At 34.9% G+C, this 20,951-nt stretch overlaps 1 long non-coding RNA gene across 1 annotated transcript; it reads right to left on the bottom strand.

The window, feature by feature from the left end:
* Window positions 1-2,198: 2,198 nt before the first annotated feature.
* On the bottom strand, window positions 2,199-4,430 carry LOC145088969 (uncharacterized). The gene is made up of 2 exons (XR_013701348.1): window positions 4,020-4,430; window positions 2,199-2,537 (listed from the first exon to the last, which is right to left on the bottom strand). It is a non-coding gene; the product is annotated as an uncharacterized LOC145088969 (long non-coding RNA).
* Between the last annotated feature and the right edge of the window lie 16,521 nt (window positions 4,431-20,951).

The following is a 20,951-nucleotide window of genomic DNA, read 5'->3' as shown; positions in this document are numbered from 1 at the left end:
TATATCGCTTTTATCCCAAAGGTAAAATGAATGGATAAACTTTGACTCATATGGATTGTTCCACTACTTGTTGAATCATACACAAAGGCACGTTTTATGACATCGAGTTACCAATGCGGTTTCGTGCAATCAATGTATAACCAACTCATAGTAACAACTCATATCTCTAGGTTTGAAAAATATAAGATATTATCGTCTCATGATCACTCGTGATAAAATCCATGAAGTGATTCCAATGAGCGCGGGTTGAATCGACTACTCAGAACTTATGAGCACTCATGAGTGTTGTAGCACCATTTTGTCCAATATCTTAGACCTCTACAAGCTAACCCATGACGGTCTCGATTCATATCTACTTAACATATGAACGACTGTGGATGATTTGAATAACTTAGTCAATCAGGAAGAACGACCTAGTTATTCTGGAAGTCAAAACATGCAAAGTGAAACACAAGAATAATCGAATCCAATATGGTCTCAGAACTTATGAATATAAATAAAACACCTATTATTTATCACCATATTGATTACCCATCATTCATTGCATACTGTTTCAAACTATCAACTTTATACTTGAATTAAAACAATAGTTGTCCCATGCTCCAAGTATATACACTATGTTTTTATAAACACTAGTCATGCCATACACCAAGTATGCATACTAAGTTTGTCTATGATCTTTACTTTGTGAAATAGATCGATTAAACATTATTCCAAAGATTCTCATTTCACAATCCCAATTCCTTACTGCAAATGCAAGAATTCCAAATTCCTATCATTTACCTAAATCTGTTAGGTTCTAAACTTATATGCATTGGTCCTCTTGTAATGATTATGCACAAAGTCACAAAGACTTGACAATAAACATTACAAAGTATTCCAATGGAGATCAACTCCTTTGAAACATCATTCTTGTAACGTCGTGATTTTTTACCATAATTTTTTTTTCATTTTAAAACATTTATTTAACATAATACATTAGCGGAAGACTTAGTTTTTTTTATTCAAAACATTTTTGAAACCACAACGTTACTTCAAAAATTCAATCATAATTCCAAACCATTTAAAATGTAAACAATAGTACTTTAAAGTAAATAATCAAAAACGTGTCCAAGAGTGGTATCGTTAATATAAATCTACTACCCATAAGAACCCCTCTCACCAAGGCTAATCTTCTAAACTGCTTGTACCAATCATAAGGCACAAAAGAAAAAAGATACAAGTATCAGCCCCTGCTAAGTGAGTTCAAAAAGTTGCACATAAAACATACAAACCCCAAATGGGTCAATCATTCATTTTAAGATGAAGCATCAAAAAGATAGACAAATACCACTTAGAAAACAATCGCATATCATAATTATTCAACCGCATACATGCATATATGTTTAATCATAATTCTACCACATAACATATATGATCAACCAAATACCACATAAGCAACCGCATAACATATAATTAATCACCTTTCATATATAAGCAACCGTTAAATGTTCACTTTTTATTAATAAGCAACCTTTGATATATATTCAACCTTTTAATATGTAACCAACCTTTTGTTACATGTTCAACCTTTTGTTAATAATTAACCTTTGTTATATATTCAACTTTTTAATATGCAACCAACCGTTTGTTGCATGTTCAACCTTTTATTATATCTATCCAACCGATTGATAGAAAAGTGTCTCTTAGTGCTACCTAACCCGAGAGAAACACCCTGTTCACTACTTGTGTGCACAGCCAGCTGAATGCTCTAAGTGGCTCATGACTTCCACCCGAAACACCAACCCCGTGACTCCACTTTCGCTACTCCGACTTTGCAAAGTACAAGTACCCTGCGGTGTCGTTCAGGATCGGTACAAACGGTGCCAATTCCAACGATACACCTCCCGATTCCCACGTGATGTTTGCGCTGGCCGCGAACGAGGGACCAACATCACTCCAGCCCACGAACACCGAAGTGCCCGCAAACCATGTGTCACACGGTCATCTAGAAATACCGGCAACTAATCACCGTTATGGCTATAGCTCTTCCTATAGGTACTCTTTCAACCTAGTAGGCACCCTTAATGATCCAGATAAGGTTTTAGGCAAAGATCATCAAACTACCCAAACCCACTACACATAACCCCGCAATGTCATTTATACATTAAGTAAAGCATGTAATGCATACCATATAAATGTGTATTAAACATGCAATGTATTCATAACCAAAACATCAAAACATAACCATACATCATATTTCAAGTAACTTAAGCTAGCATGTCGTATACATCAAGGACATCAAAGTGTAAGCAACATAGCAATTAGGTCATATCATGGCATTAGCACAAAGCGTATTTTAGCATCACAAATATCATATCATCATCAAGCACAAATAATGACATGGTCATCCTAAAGTGAAGCAAATCACCATCTACAGATTGCAAGTTTCAATAATGCAACCTTAGTGAGTTAAAACTATGAACTCACCTTTAGCCTTGATGAAAATTTCCTTCTATTCCAAGTCTTGAACTTACTTGAAGTTCTCAAGGCTCCACCTAAACACCACACATAACATTCAATTAACAAATAAAGTATATGTTTCAATAGATACAACTTTATTCTAACTTTTATATTATTATTTTTTTTATAATTTCCCAGCCCGACCCCCGTTTAGTGTTTTAAGCATAAAACAGAATCTACAGCTCTAATGGGGATGACATCGGACTTTCTGGAAACTAGACTCGATTTCCTAGAACTACATGAGAGAGGAGCATCTACCAATTCTGCCCGAATTAGCAGCTATAGCTCTCACAAGATGGGGAAAAGTTGTTGTGCAGAATTCTAACATTCACCAAAAATCATTATATGATTCAAAACTTTAGGTAAATGATTATAGATGCTCAATTTTACACACAAGATGATTGAATGATAGTATTAAGACATCGATTGGGTACTTTATAAGAATATCAAACAGATGACACAAAAATGTTGAGAGTTGAATGTCTAAACATATAGACGAACGTTTAGAACAAAGTTCAAGATTTTGACCCGTAACAGCCACATGTTCAAAGCCATTTTAACACCACCAAGGACGGCAAATTATACAGTATTTTTGTATATTCCAGTAGTTTATACTTTTAGCTTTTCAGAAAGTACTTTTAAAAGTCCAAACGATTTTTCTACAATTTTATATGATTTTTGCAAAACAGTCTATCCATACAGCTAATTTCCGACCGGTCAGTGAAAAAGTCAATTTTCACCTAAGTTGGAGGCAACAAAAGGGCTTGGAAAAATTCATGGACAACCTAGACTCAAAATGAAAGCTTTGAGAGTTTACAGATCATTGATACGACTTCTGATGATTTTTCTACATTTTTTTCAAAACAGGGGCAGAATGGGAAATATTCAGAATTTCCCGGCGAGTTATTTGACACTTAACCCATTAAGCCATAACCAAAATCAACTATAAAGATTAAAATTGAGTACTTGCCAGTAGCAACATGTCAAGAAATTAAAATAACAACTTCAACCTCAAACCATGACTCAAAGTACATTGCTTATATCGGGAAAAACAAAGTACTTTGCTAAAAGAGAAAACACCACTAGGGCTTGAATTTTCTCCATCATTAAGCTTCACATCAAGACCTTTTAGGGACTGTTTTTAAGACCTTTTGGATAGTTCAAAACAAGGTCTTATATGAAGGAAATCACTGACACGAATCCAAGAGAATTGAAGATAACAAAAACATGAATTCTTACAACAAAAGAAAGCATTTGGCTCCAAGATTGTAACCAATTCTTGAGTACCAATTCCAACACGTGATGAAGTGTTTTCAAAAGGAATTTTGACAGCAAGAAATAGCCAAGAACACACCTCACACGGCTGGTACTTGCTCCCTCATAAACACTAGAATTGAGAGTAGGATGGAGAAGATTATTATAATCAATTGAAAAGCAATTCAATCTCATAACTAAATCAAATTGCCATAACTTTGGAGTTTAATCACATGAGAAAGATGAAAAGTCGGGAAGGCTACCTGTTGAGTCGAATTCCACAGCTTCAATTGAGTCCAAAACAATCGATGTCTTCGGCTTTCCTACTCGCCTCCTTTCTCTCGGCCATAGATCGACACAACCCAACTCCATCTTCACCTTCACGTTCGACTTTACCTCTTTCTTACTGTCGATCGATGCAAACAAATAGCAACAACCCATAAATTGATTTGGTTCGTTCTTGATCTACGCATAGAAAGCCAACGAATTGGATTCGTTTTTTTTTTTTTTGTGATACGCACACACGAGCCGAAGAAAAGAAACGCACATGTGGCCATTCATTTTTTTTTTTCTCTTAGATGACGGACGCACAACACCCAAATCAGTTGGGACGAGGCTTCCTCTGATCGTGCACATAAGCCCAAGAAAACGTATGAATCCCGATGGACGCAACCTTAAATTCATTTGACAATTTCAAATGAATCCCGATGGACGCAACCTTAAATGCCTTAAATCCCAAATTACATCATTTACCCCCTAACTTTGCTCCTTTGCTCATATTCCACCCTATAATTTTGTTAGAATTAATTCTAACCTTCACTTATATTAAACATTTTGTTTATATAATTTAATTTATTTATATAGTTTATAAATTTGATTAATTCTTTTAGCTATTATTTAACACCATTTTATCTAATTTATTTTGATTTTATATTCTTAGAATACAAATAGCTATACAAGTCATGTAATGGAAAACTAACATCGTTAACAACATGATTTTCGGGTCGTTACACTTCTTGTATTAAGTTTCCTAATCTTACACATATTTATTGAACAACTTCCACTTTCCCATATTCTCATTTTGACTATCAGTTCTGAACAAGAATTGCCTCTTTTCAAAATATGTCAATACGGTCCTTCCAAAAATTAACATTATACTTCCAACTATCCCTGAGCAATCAATCTTTGGTAAACCTTAGATTGTCCTCGGCAATTGCTTAATCATTTTAGTCATATCCAATTCTAGACATTTTTCCCTTCTTAATGCCCTAGGCATTTGGAAAATTTTTAGAAATGATGAATATAGCACATGTAATCGATCCTATATCTGAAGCATATGGGACACGATTCATGATGTCTCACATAAAGACTAAACTAGTCTTTTGCTATAATATTTCCATTTCAATTTGCCAAGTTCTCGTAATTCAGATTATGAAAAGGGATGTTGTAATCATAGTCGAATTTTAGAATGCAAATAATGGACTCATATATAGAATTTCCTTATGTTGAGCCACTCCAACACAAAATTCATATATATCCTTGACTAAAGATGATTAAAACTTCAATCTAAGCTTTTACAATTGAAATGAAGTATAATTTCCTCTCCCTTAATTATAGCAAAACAACTTTTCAACCCCTGCAATTTCACGAATTGGAACTTTTGTTTTTCTATAATTAACATTGCTATCTTGCAGTACTAGTAATAATTATCTTGCTCCCACTAACATGATGATTATTAGCATAACACATATGCTCTCACTAGCTTTGACATGTACTTAGAAATCAGCTGGACTTCTAGAAATCAATATTGTATTGACTTTCATACCAAAGTTCAGACTTCTGAAATGAGATGCTTTGAAAAAACTTTATCAAAATCATACACCTTTCCTTAGATAGCACACATGTGTGTCTAAACAATTTCAGAACTATGAAAAGGGATGCCGTAATCATAGTCTCAATTGTTTAGACCTTTGTTATCTGCTTCAAATCTACTTGGTGGAAGTGTTTCCTCACCATCATTTTCATGAATCGGAGAGAAACCTTATGACCCTTAGATTTTATGGTATATGTGTTCCTTCCCATGTGATTTTTTTTTGTCAAAACGATAATCACAAGACAAGATTTGGGACAATTCCAAATTTATCTGGATTGAACTTGTGTAATCTTGAATTCTTGCCACCTGGCAGCTCAAGGGCCTGCCATTGCTTCTAAGTTGATATGCAACCAATTGATAACTCTAAGAATTCATATGCAAAGCCAACTTTAACTGGAATGGGCACAAAAATAGAAATATGTCAACACGATAGGTTATAAACCTCACGTCGTGTGCTAGTGTTAAACTAAAAGTTTTTTTATTCTTGATTAGATCTTGAAATTCTTTTTAGGATCTTTAAGACTCCCACTGTCCTCTTGACATATAAGACTATCTTGCCAAATATTCAAGAGATAGTGCGGATTCTTTATCAAGACAAACACTTCACACAATTGGCCTAAGTTGGTCTTTGTTTTAATCAAAACATCACAACTTACCAATTTCAAATGTACAAGAGTAGGACACTTTTACTCTTACATTTGACAATTGTTTTAAACCTTTCTTTAAGATATGTCACTTAACTTATAGTCATGGAGTATGACTCTAAGAATTGTTTTGGAACGATGTATGAATCATCTTCTTGATTTAACCACTTCAACAATTCATAACTCCTCTTCTTAGCTATCAGAATGCTCTTAGAGGATGAATTGTGATAAGGTCTCTTAATCATTAAGATGATCATATATCATAAAGTACTCTCCTATCTTTTCAGATTTGAGAAACTTTTATCTTTCTGCCATAATTTGATTCTTCTTATTCGCTCTGCCATACATTGAAAATTTTCCAATGCTTCAGAATTACACTTAAGCTTGTAAGTGTAACCATATTTACTAGACTTCAGTAAATCATGACAAATAGTCTTATCGATCTTTTTTGGTGGACTTAACCAGTACAACAATGTGTACTCGATCTCTTAGTCCTTTACTTGACTCACACATCCATGTGAGCAAGTAGTTAGTCTTAATTTTCCAATGCTTGAAAGTTCTCATTCATCATGCTATACAAGTTGCGTGATTGCAAGTTTCTATCCAACCGAAACTTGGGTGACGAGAATATTTCCTTATTTGGTAAATTATGAGACTACCACAACCGAAAGAACCAAATCCATTTTCCAATATTGCTATTAATGGAAACAGATAAACAACCATTTTTCACAAATGTCACTGTAAGGATATTTAAAATAAATAAAATAAAACCTTATCTTTTATTTTAAAACTTGCGGAAAAACTTATCCTTACAATGCAAATGCATATGAAAAAATTGTTGTTATCTATTCCTAAGCAATATATCATAACTCTTAAACAACAGCTCAAAATTCTGATCACAGAACCATACTATCGAGATCCATCTTCGCGATCAGAATCAACATATACTTCCTTTAAGTTTCTTCACTTTTCTTTGATTCTTAAAACATCAACATGTGACCCAGTCACATCATGTAATAAGAATCTCATAATAGAAACTTAACAAGGTTAGATAGTGGACTTTACCTGAAGTAGAGTCAAACTTTTTGACTTTACCAACCTTATGATCTTTCAGGTAAATTTGATAGCTTCGCAACCAATGCACTTTCCTTTTGGCAATAGAACCATATGGACCCTTTGGGAATGGTACATGGGACAATCTCAGACTTAGCCTTTTTCTTTGCCATTTGGTCAACCGAGTTGACTATGGCCAATCCCTTTCCATTAGGAAGATAAAGCTTTTACTGGGTATCCAATGCAACCATTGTCAATGTCCATTGAAGGTTTGGAAAGTTGACATACTAATCAAATTTGCTTTACCAAAGCTCCACATCATTGCTGATTCAGCAGTACCAAGCAAATAGATAAGATCATTAATGGTCATGTCATAGTATGTTTCATAGTAGTCCCAAAGGAACTCACCATGTGACTTAGAAAGTGATTGAACATCCAACTTTCTTAAGACTTTGACACCTAACTCTCCCGGTTTGTCAATATGTGGCTTCATCTCCAAGATGTGAGCACACATATACCTTGCTTGCCATTAGGGCTTGAGTGACATTGAACTTGTGGGTAAGAGAGGATAATTGGAGGAGGTGGAGGAAGTGAAGTTCCAAGAGATTTGGGAAGATCATAGATGTCAGAACTAGACATCTTTTGGGAGATATTCAAGATAGTTGACTTAAAGTCCTTAATATAAAACCCAATATGAAATATTAAGGCTAGGACCCAACACAATATTTTATAACTTGGAAGAGGGATGCCGTAATCCAAGCTATAAAATATTTGAAGGTAGGCGAACGACGATTCACCAATTTCCACCATGAAAAACAAAATAAATTATTAGGTTTTAATTGGATTTGAAACTCTTAGGTCTTTGGAGATTCATTGAACTGTTCAATGGCATGTTTCAATCTCGAGTGTGCCCTTCAGGTTTTGTGACTGGGATGCCGAGGATCACAAAACAAGGTGTGAAGTAACCATGAAAATTACTTGGTACCCTTAATATTTACCCCTTAATCGATGTGTCGGTTAACCACACGCGCTCCACCGATACTATGATGAATATTAATTTACCCTTTGCCTACCTTGTTAAATTAAGCTAGTGTGTCGGTTAACCACACACGCTCCACTAACCGACTTAAGCAAAGTGCAAAGTGTAATTTCATGGATCAACACCTTATTCACATTTTCCTAAAGTAACTAAGATTTGGAATTATAAAAACATTTTAGTTACTTTATATTTATCATTAATACTTTTAATGAAAGGAGAATTATAGTCCTTGTCCTACGTGTTCGGCTAACGACCCTCCACCAGTTAAGGAAGCGGTGGGTGAGAGTGGACACCCATTAAACTGCCATTTTATAGGCAATAACCTTATACCCCCCCCCCCCTTTATAGACCGACTTCGTGAATGAGGCCTACTAATGGTAAGATTATTTGCTCTTATACATACATACACACACACACACACACACATATATATATATATATATATATATATATATATATATATATATATATGTATATATAATTAACTTATAATATTATAAAGTATAAGGGTTGAATTTTAACTTTTAAAATTCTAAGGGATTAACTTGGAATTAAAGTATTCATAAGGGAAAATTTTTCAAATTCCAAAACTTGAGGGAAAGTTTTAAAACTATTCAAAATTATTCAATTTCCATAACTTATGTGTTTAAAGTAGTTTTAATCCAAAAACTCTTCAAGTTCCATAACTTGAGGACAAGTTATGGAAGACTTTAAACTATTAAAAGAATATGACTTTTCTTTGTCCATAACCTATGAAATATTTATGAGTTTTGTGAATCTTAAATGTGACTTTTCATATAACTTGAGGACAAGTTAAAAAACACATTTTAGAATCAACTCTTAGATTAATTTGGATTGAAAACAACAATTTCACATAACTTTTCTATTAATCTAAGCAACTCATAAGAATAAGATAATTCAACCAAACTTGTTCACGTAATTAGCCTAATCCTTAAACTAATACAAAACATGAATCTATTGACAATTATCTTTGAAATTGGATTAGAATGAACATTACCACATCAAAAATAGGTTTATAGGTTCAAAAACATCTTAGGGTAATGATTGTAGTCCAATTCCAGCCTTAAAAGTCAAAAATATGTTGTCTGGGGGTCCTATTCGTCGAGTGTATGAACCTACTCGACGAGTAGGATGATTTTCTTCATGGACTTTGCGAGTTCATCAATGGACTCGGCGAGTCCAGTGCACAGACAGCCCGAAAATCGAGTTTTTCAGCATTTTTCAGCACTTTGCATCAAGTATAATTGAAAACCAGCCTTGGCTCTGATACCACTGTTGGGTTTTGAGCATTCTAACACTCCTAAGTGTACATGCAACCCTAAATACCTTGGATCTATCTTTTCTCTATTATACATACAAATATGAATATCCAAGGTATTATCCTAACTAGCATAACAAAACATTGATACTAGGGTAATAAAACAGATAAAATACATACCTTGTTGTTGTTGCTTGACTCCATGAAGCTTGAGTGCCTAGTGCCCCAAGTGTGACACCTCAAATGGTTCACACAGCACCATGAACACTTGGAATAACCTTGAGAATAAGGATACTTTGGTTCTCTTTAGTGAAATCGGCCTTGCCCTTTTGTGTACACACACTAGTTCCAATTTCACCAACCAAGGACATCTTTATATAGTGTGGAGATTAGGGTTAAACCCTAATACCCATGAACTTTCATTTCATATGATTCATGGGTTAAACACTCCATGGACTATCCATGAAAGCTTAGCCCAACCTAAATGAACTTGGCCCATCACACACATACATCTTAGAGTCAATATTTAATTAGTTCATTTTGATCGCTTAATTAATTACAAATTAATTCTTGATCAATACTAATTAAATAATATGATTATATATTAATATATTAGAACTTATAATATATTAATATAAATCACTAGTATCCTTTTTTTCCTCATCTTGTCAATCCAATTGTCCCGATGCCATGCAACCCAAATGGACCATGCCAGGTTAGGTCAAGTCTTACCAATTATAGTTATGGACTTAGACATTAATCCAACACAAGGATCGCAAGAAAGTGCATTCTCTAACTGATAGCCATGAATAGGAATACCATAAGGAAAAGGAATGGTATTTTAAGGTATTTTCTCTTTCACTTTTAGTTTTTTCAAAATCTTAATAAAAGCTTGACTTAATCAAGTAAGCTATATATACGAGTATTATCAACTTAGTTTATTCATAATTGAGTAAGTTATACGAACACTCCCTATGGTTTGGGATAATTTACACGTTTGGTCACTAACTTATTTTTTTAACTCGGAAGGTTCCTATTGTTTGTTTTACTTCCTTTGTTTTGTTCATTGTTTATAACACTTGCTTTCATTTTCATAGTACAATGCCTTCATAAAAATAATGTGACAGTAGAATGCTATAATGACATAAACTACAATATTATGAATAACAATGTACTTTCATTGTTTTGTTTGTACTTTGAAAAAAACGGTTAATCTAAAAAAATACTTCTAAATGCTTCCAAATAAACCCTCAATTTTTTTAGTTTTCCTCAAAAAACTCATCACATTTTTATAGTATTTTTCTGGCTAAAAAAGACTAAGAGGGACAGATTGCAAAAAATTAATAAATACAATATCTTTTTCCGGAAATCATTCCAAAATATAGTAATTTTCAATGCCATAATTGGGTAGAGTTTTAAAAGTATGTTCTGATAAAGAAAAAATTTGGAAGTACAATGCTGTAATCATACTTACTTACTTTTGGTTAATGGCAAATATTTTTGTGAATGATTAAGGAGAGGTAGCATAACAGGGTGGACATGAATTTTCACAAGGGTAAAGGGGTGTTGAATCGATTGGAGAACAAAGAGGTTGTGGGGTTACATGCGAAATATTGAATCAATAGTTTTATTTGCTCATTCATAAACTGCTAAGGAACTAAAGTTTTTCTATGTTTTTCATTACTATTTGTGGATGGTATATCGTTGAAATGGTATGCTAGGATTTGAATTTGGTTTCTGGTTTCTTTTGAAAAGAAATTGAGTTTCCCTTTATGAAATTTTGTTGGTTTGGTTTGTAATAAAAACACGGGCTTACTCTACAATTGATACAAACGCGGTAATCAAGCTAATGAATATTAAATGCAATTCCATTTAACTATAAAAAAACGACATTGAAGGCTTCTGACCCCCGCAAAACGGGGGACACTTCTCTAGTTATGTAATAAAGTTTTCAAAAACACCTTATATCAATTACTTACCGTTAGACACTACAAACTTTGTTTTAGTTTTGCATGTCATATGTATACATATATGCATATTTCTTGTTGCTATATACTATAATAGACTAAATAACACTAATATAAAAATGGTCAGAATATTGACAATTTTAATTATTTTTTATATTTATCAAAAGTATGTTAAGAAAAAGTAACCTCGATAATAAAGAAGGATAATGGTGACAAAAAAATCAAGCTCTTCGATTAGAGGTCAAATCCCATTTCTTCACTATATTTCATAGTACTTGATATCGCCAAAGCAAACTTTAAGCAAAAAATAAAATAGCCGACTAAATAATCAAAATCACAATGTCATAATTAAATACAAAGCATCAAAACTAAAAACTACAACAAATAATCGTTATAATTGAATACAAAGCATTACCAAATCATTAGATAACTTCCCCTCTCTGCTTTTTCTTTAATAAGCTAACAACATTAAAAGACTTGAGGATGTAATTTAAAAAGTTGGACCATTCTTAAATTTTGAGTACGTGTACATAAACTGCTGACAGAATGAAACATATATTCCATTTATTAAACCATAAAAAATAACCAGGACATAACGATGTCTAAATAAAATGATTTGACACCAATATTTAACTCCTCATGCTTCCATTGATGAGAATTTCTCATGTCTTTAGCAAGAGCTAAAGCATTTAGCAACAACCCACCAAGATATTTTTGTAACATAGTGACATTCGTCATAATTGCATATTTGATTTCATGAAATGAAGGCAATTACATATATAAACTATTCGTGTTTGGGTTGGTTCTAGACCTCCAATGACAGCTTCCAAATCGGATCAAGATTGAACACTGCAAATAAAGACAACATTTATTAAACGTAATCATCAGCTTCAATAGTTAAGCTGTTAAATTTATAAAAATGACAAAGCCCAAAAGAATGATAATGACATAAGTCATTTGTATCCTATTTTTTGTTTTTTGACTTTTATATGCAAAAACTGTTAAAGCAACAAACCATGAATTTCAAATTCGATCCTCTTACTCCACATCCCTATAAGACATAAAAGGGACCTTGCATAGGCTCAACAGAAAATTTTGGATCTGAAATAAAAAAATCCTTAATGATAATTATGCATTATGCTTCATAGGAAAGGAAAAAAAAGTGGCAGTGAATGGACCTCAAAGTGTTGTAATTAGCTAAAAAAATTTCATAAGTCCCTTATGGCTTATCCTTTTAGAATTTCATTTGTTTTGTATATTATGTTCTTGTGTACATGGAGCTCACAAACTGAAATAGTTAGTATTTTCAAAGGCTTTGACAAAATTACAAATCAAAGAACCAGATGAACTGAGAGGATGTTATACTTTAGAATTGTAAGAATAAAATATGAAAATAATTAATAAAATAGAAACCATTTAGTCTTGTTTATGAGAACTGTGAGCCGTTTACATGGATTGAGGGTACAAAGGGCTATTTCTAAACCCAAAATCCATGATCTGGTTCCCGCATATGAAGTGTAGTATATCATCCATTGTTTTTATAATTTTACTTTAATGTCAAATATAATAACTTACTTTCATTATAAGTGTAGTATATCATATAATCATTTTTAGAGACCCATCAAATGATCCAAAATATGGGCCTCATCATTACACATACCAGAATGCATGTATTCATCACCTAATATTTGCAATTTGTTTATCAATTAGTGTTTAAACAATCAACTTTAAAACCAAACCATCTTTAAATACAGAGGGTTATGGGAGATAAATAAGAAGATATGGGGGTAATCATATTGTATTGTATTTAATGATAATGAATGAAAATATGATACCTCTGCAAACCATGTCAATTTCATCAGTAAATATTATGCTTACATTATGAAATAGAATACTACAAAAGCGATCGAGCAGAGGATGTTTTTATGACCAGGTCAATTCCAAGAGGACAAACTCTTAACCAAAGGAAGAATTGGTCACTATCTTCAAAATATCCTATCAAATTGACAACAAAAACAATAAGGTTGAGAACCAACAATGTACAAAAAGACATAGATGTCTCCAAGATTGAATTTCTCAAGAGACATAGTTCTAGATGGAATATATATATATATATATATATATATATATATATATATATATATATATATATATATATATAAAGTATTAATGATATATTAGAAAACAAAAAACAAACCTTGAGACCAATATCAAACAAAAACCATTGGTTCCTTTTCTGCATTGAAAAATCATCAATACCCCACACATCCAATAGAAAAACGTATAAAAAGACATCGATGACACACTTCTTCAAGACAAATCAATAATACAAACCGGGGAAACAAAAAAAACATGATGGTGGCGTGGTGGTGAGGCTAGGGTTTCAGCAGGCGCGGTGGTGGTGCGATGTTGCGTGTGACATCCCCAAAATCACGACCAGAAAAGACCGTTTTAATTTATGTTTTTAAAATAATTTCAAAGTAAATCCATTGATTTAAAATAGTTGCGCAAGTTGTTCCCAAAACAAAATATGATAAAATAATATTTACCAAAGCATTTCATAAAGAAATGTATTTTCATTATATAATCAAAAATCGAGATGTCATATTCTGATACAGACCAAAAAGCATAAACGACATTTTACAAGCCATACAATAGTTATATACATGTACATGCTTATAAACAAAATAACTTGATGATTCATCCATCTTATTCCCTCGCGCCACTACCTGTAATACAAATAAAACTGAGTGGGTCAGGCTTGGGAGTCTGGTAAGCATATAGGGTTTTCAACCCATAATAAATAATTATATTTAATTTCACCAACCAACAATAACCCGATTACCCATTCCCGTTATCCTCACTTTACGTCCCTAAAACAACATCTATCTCAAGGGACCTAATCTAGGATTTTTCATCGGGTCGGACATTACTGCAAAGGGGTTTCCTCAACAATAGATGTCCTAAAGGCAACCATGAGGGGGATAGAGTACACTGGTGAACACATCGTTCACAACACCTACATGTTATGAACCTGCCAGCGTTCCACTGGACAGTCTAGAAAGAGTCTGTGGTCGTCATCCATACTCCGCTAGATGACTAGATCAACAACAACATCGAGGCCTCTCATCAGTTTATCACACGACAACTATCTACCCAAGTTCTACCCAACATTTTGTAGATAACAATATACATATGCACACATATGCAACTTAGAAACTGATAAGATATTCATTTAATACTCGTTCCAGATATACAGATTCATTCCAAGTAACATATAATATATATCTATATACACATAACATGTATTCACTCGGAGATACTTTATATCTATGTGCTAGAAGAAAAGGAATATACACTCACTTGATCAGAAGATGATCAGACAGCACTACGGCTCTATGAGTAGTATTTCTTCGGTGAAACCGGGAGATCTACACAAAAACCGGGCTTCTCACGGGTTAAGTTTCGACTCGGAAACTTTACTTCTCGGGATCTTCGGGGCTTCGGGACTCGCTTTGGGTCTCGGGATGATACCGGGGCTTTGGGGATATAATTTACACGTAGATCGATGAAATAAGAGTGAGAGAGAAGAGATTTGGCAACCACAAACGGCTTCCCTTTGTGTTCTATTTATAGGGTTGGAGTCAGCCGCGAACGCAGTGTGTTCCCCAAACGAACGCATGGCGTTCCCCGAACGCAGTGCGTTCCCTTCGAACGCGATGCATAAGAGCGGGGTTCCGATCCTATCCCTTATCCGTTCAGCCAACATCGACGTGGCCAATCCGGAGCCAAGCACTGAACGCAGGGCGTTCCCACTTTGGGATGCGTGCCTCGAACTTCAAAAATTCATAACTTTCGCATACAATCTTCGTTTTCAACATTATTTATATCCACGCGTAGGTGAGATTATTCTTTACAACTTTCGTTTAACTCCGTCAGCTAATTTTGACTTTTATTTTTATTATATTATTTTTAGTAGGCTGGGACAGGAAAACTCCGTTAGAAATTCATATCTTCTTCATTGGACATCCGTTTTCATCTGTCTTTTTACCATTGGACTACTATCGACGAGATCTTCGATTCTCGTTTAGATTGTTTCAGCTAGAAATCCCTCGATCTCAAATCCGAACTTCGGGTTGAATACCGCTAAGTCGAAACTTAGAAAAATCATAACTTCCTCATACAAAGTCAGATTTAGACGTTCTCTTTATGCATGCTCTCAGTTTAACGTATTCTACAACTTTTGTTTAGATCACTAAGTCTAAATATTGCTCTATCGTAAATTCACTATTTACGTCACGCAGTGTCGCGCCGGTTCTGTCGAGAAACTTCGACAGGTCATAACTTCTCCGTTATAACTCGGATTTCGACATTCTATATATATTCGGAAACCTCGTCACGACCACTATGTCTTCATGTATCGATATTGGGTTTATCTAATATTTTATTTTTACGCTTATTTTTATTCTTAATTCATTTAAGCCACACAATTAAGCAATTAAGCATAAACACATAATACTCAAATAATACATTCTTATTATTTAAAAATGGTTACAAAGGTTAACCTAGACTATTACATCATCATTAATGTCTGGCCCAGAAACACGGGCGTTACAATTCTCTCCACCTTAGAATGATTATGTCCTCGGAATCACAAATCAACAAACAGATGCGAGTAGCGACTCATCATGTCACTCTCCATCTCCCATGTGAGATTTGGCCCATTCGTATGGTTCCATCGGACAAGCACTAACTCGACCATCTTGCGTCGCAAATTCTTAGTCGTTCGGTCAATGATTGCCTCTGGTTCTTCAATCAACCTTTTGTTTTCATCAATTCTCAACTCCGAAAGTGGAATCATGTCGGGAACTTCTCCCGTGAACTTCCTCAAATAACACACATGGAAAGTGTTATGAATTCCATTCAGTTCTTCGGGTAGTTCTAGCTTGTAAGCTTGGTTCTCAATCCTCTGAGGAACTTTAAACGGTCCAATAAACCTTGGACTCAACTTTCCCCTTTTACCAAATCTTATAAGTCCCTTCCACGATGAGACTTTAAGCAATACCGAATTTCCAACTTCCAAAGTCATCGGTCTTCGCTTGTTGTCAGCATAGCTCTTTTGATGATCCTGAGCTGCTAACATTCTCTCCCTAATTATTTTCAACTTTTCAGCATTTTGATGGACTATATCGGGTCCCATAAACTGCTTTTTCCCCGCCTCAAGCCAATAAGGCGGCGTATGACATTTTTGTCCGTACATAGCTTGATAAGGTGCCATCTTTATGCTCGAGTGGAAACTATATTGTAGGAAAATTATACCAAAGGCAAATGTTCATCCCAGTAGCCTTGGAATTCCAGGGTACATGCTCTCAGCATATCTTCAAGCATTTGTATCGTTCGTTCGCTCTGACCATCAGTCTTTGGATGGTAAACTATACTCAAACACAACTTGGTACCCAATTCCTCTTGTAGACTTCTCCAAAACCGCGAGGTGAAACGACTGTCACGATCTGAAACAATCGTCAACGGAACACCGTGAAGCCTCACAATTTCCTTCACGGAAGAACTCGCAAGCTTATCCATAGACCATTTCTCATTGGCTGCTATGAAATGCCCACTCTTAGTGACGCGATCAACGACCACCCAAATCATGTCGTGACCATTCTTTGTTCTGGGAAGTTTGGTGACAAAATCCATAGCAATGTCTTCCCATTTACCCATAGGCACATGTAAAGGTTCTAAACTCCCGTATGGTTTCTGATGTTGTGCCTTTACCCTTGCACAAGTCACACACTCGGCCACATACTTCACAATATCGAGCTTCATCGTCGGCCACCAGTAATAGGGTTTCAGGTCCTTAAACATTTTAGTGCTACCGGGATGAATCGAGTACATGGTTTTGTGAGCTTCTTCCATCAGAAGATCTCTTATTCCTCCTGACTTAGGTACCCAAATACGATCTCGGAATACCTCCAGTCCGTGATTGTTTACACCGAACACTAACGTTTTGCCCAAACTTTCTCCCTTTCGGTCATTCTTCTTAGAAGCTTCTTCTTGAGCTTTCTTTATACTCTCCATAATTGTCTAGACAACTTCTATTCTCAACGCTCTTGGCCTTTTTCTCTCAAGATTGACTTTCCGACTGAGAGCATCAGCGACAACACTTGCTTTACCGGGATGGTAAAGTATCTCACAGTCGTAGTCCTTAAGTAGTTCTAGCCAGCGTCGCTGCCTCATATTCAAATCTTTCTGAATAAAGAGATATTGGAGACTCTTGTGATCAGTGAAAAAGTTTGCACTTCATGCCATAAAGGTAATGCCTCCATATTTTTAGAGCGAAAACTACCGCTGCCAACTCCAAATCATGAGTGGGGTAGTTCCTTTCATGCTCTTTCAGCTGTCGATATGCATACACGATCACCTTATCTCTTTGGGTCAAAATACAAACCAATCCAACCCCATACACATCGCTACAAACAACGAAGTCTTCAACTCCATCAGGTAGAGATAAAATCGGTGCCTCACATAGCTTCTTCTTTAACAACTCGAATGCTTCTCTATGCTTATCACTCCCAGCATAAGCAGCTCCTATGTGAGTCAAGGTTGTCAATGGAGTAACAATCGAAGAAAAGCCTTGGATAAACCTTCAGTAATATCTGACTAATCCTAACAAGCTTTAGATCTCCGTGGGACTTTTCGGTTATTCCCACTTCATTACAGCTTCAATCTTTGCTGGATCAACCATTATCCCTTCTTGGTTGACCACGTGACCCAAGAATTGGACTTCTCAAATCCAAAAATCACATTTGGAGAACTTATCATACAACTTCTCCTTCTTCAGTACTTCTAACACTTCTCGCAAGTGTCTGCGATGCTCCTCTTGGCTTTTTGAGTAAATCAGAATGTCATCTATGAACACTATCACAGATTTATCAAGGAATGGATTACAAACCCTGTTCATTAAATCCATGAATGCTGCTGGAGCATTGGTTAGTCCAAATGACATAACCAAGAACTCATAGTGTGCATATCGTGTTCTAAATGCAGTCTTCTCTATATCCTGCTCTCTTACTTTCAGCTGATAATATCCTGACCTCAGGTCGATCTTTGAAAAAATAACTTGAACCTTGTAGTTGATCGAACAGGTATTGTTGCCTTTTTTAGCTCTCTGTAATCGATGCACATTCTCATACTTCCATCTTTATTCTTCACGAATAACACTGGAGCTCCCTAGGGTGTTGAACTAGGTCTAATGAAACCTTTTTCCAATAACTCCTGAAATTTTATCATCACCTCCTTCATCTCCTTCGGTGCTAATCAGTAAGGTGCCTTTGCTATTGGTGTCGTCCCTGGTAACAAGACTATTCTAAACTCCACTTGTCTGTTAGGCGGTAATCTGTGAAGATCTTCGGGAAATACTTTCGGATAATCACATACAACAGGAATGCTCTGCATCTCCTTTTTATCCTTCTTAGCATCGATCACGAATGCCAAATATGATGTACATCCCTTGGCCAAACACTTTATGGCTTTCATTAGCGAAATGATTCCAGAATTTACTCTGCATTTGTCCCCATACACCACAAATGACTCTTTCCCTGGCGGGTTTACTTTTACTATCTTCTTTCTACACAATATCTCGGCGTCATTGGCGCTAAGCCAATCCATTCCCAACACGATGTCGAAACCGTTAAGTTCGATAGGCAATAATTCCTCGTGAAACTTATTCCCATTCAAGTCAATTAAGATGTTTTTCATACGATGGCTAACAGGTACAAACTGTTGGAATAGTGTCTAAGGCTGCAACTATATTAGGCAAGTATTTGACCCGATTGTGCATGGTCCTTTTGGGTTGCCTTCACCATAGCAACTTGACAGGATGATTTATTATGAGAGAATAAATATTATTAATATATTATGAGAATAATATAAGGAATAATAATATTGTTATTTGATTAATATAAGTCATAAATTAATTAGGATTAATTTGGTGACTTAAAGAGATTAATTAAATACGAGGGTATAAACTGTCAATTGTTTAATAGTTACACCTTGGGCTGTAAATCCTTCTTGGATAGGGTTGGACGATTTCTAGGGCTTGGGATAAGCCACAAATCGTCCAAGGGCTTATCATGGAAAGGATTTGGATTGCTTTGAGTAAAGTTATCCAACTAGGGTTTAAGGGTGAAACCCTAGGAGCCTTACAAGTATAAATAGACCCTTAGGGCAAGGGAAATCGGCACCTCTGCTAAAGCAAAGAAACCCTGGCCGATTTCTATTCCCTCTCCTCTCTCTCAAATCATCCTCTTGCTAGTTGGTGTTTGTAAGCCATTAGAGGAGTGACATTTGTGACTCTAAAGCTCCAAGAACAAGAAGATCAAACAAGTGTTTCAAGGTAAGCTTCTAACTCTGATTTTGTATTGTTCTTATGCTCTATTAGCTATTAGAAGTCTTGGATCCAATGCATGTTTAATTAGAGAAACCTAGATCCAAGCATTAGGGTTTGCATGTGCACATATGAATGTTCATATGGCCAAAACCTATCAGTTGTATCAGAGCCTAGATTGGTTTCTATTAAATTGATGCTTGATTGTTTGTTTCTTGCTTGCAAAATTTGAATTTTGTGTTTCTGTGTCATGAACTCGACGAGTCCCATTGTGGACTCGACGAGTTGGCCTGACTCGGCGAGTCCGAGCGTCAGGAACGGCCAAATCGGGATTTTTTGATATTTATCTTATGGAAACTTGCCTTTATCATATTAGATCAACCCTAATCCGATTTTTTGATATATATGACTAAAATCTTGATCTAATTAAAGATATTTATCAATTAATAAAATATTTAATTTCCTTATATGATAATTAATTAATTATTTTGATTAAATTGGTAAATTATTTTGCAAGAAATCATTAAATAAATCAAACATGGATAATTTTGGAATTAATGGTTAATTAAGATTATTTGTTATTTGATCCTCCATGTTTTAAATGTTTAAAACTTTCCCTCAAGTTTTGAAATTTATGTTTTGTGATTAAAAGTTTTAATTTAGACAATTTAAATTTCAAACCCTAGAATTTTACAAGTTTAAAATACAACCCTATACTAATATAATATTACAAGATTAATATATATATATATATATATATATATATATATATATATATATATATATATATATATATATATGTATGTATAACTAAAATGCTAGTCTTACCGTTAGTAGGCCTCATTCACGAAGCCGATCTATAAGGTGGGTATAAGGTTGCGGTCTGTAAAATGGCGCTTAATGGGTGTACACTCACACCCACCGCTTGCTTGATCGGTGGAGGGTCGTTAGCCG

The sequence above is a fragment of the Lactuca serriola genome, chromosome 2 (assembly GCF_051521515.1).
Source record: "Lactuca serriola cultivar US96UC23 chromosome 2, Lser_US96UC23_V15, whole genome shotgun sequence".
Taxonomy (NCBI): domain Eukaryota; kingdom Viridiplantae; phylum Streptophyta; class Magnoliopsida; order Asterales; family Asteraceae; genus Lactuca; species Lactuca serriola.
The sequence above is the reverse complement of the archived record's forward strand: the minus strand, read 5'-3'. Positions and strand labels throughout refer to the sequence as shown.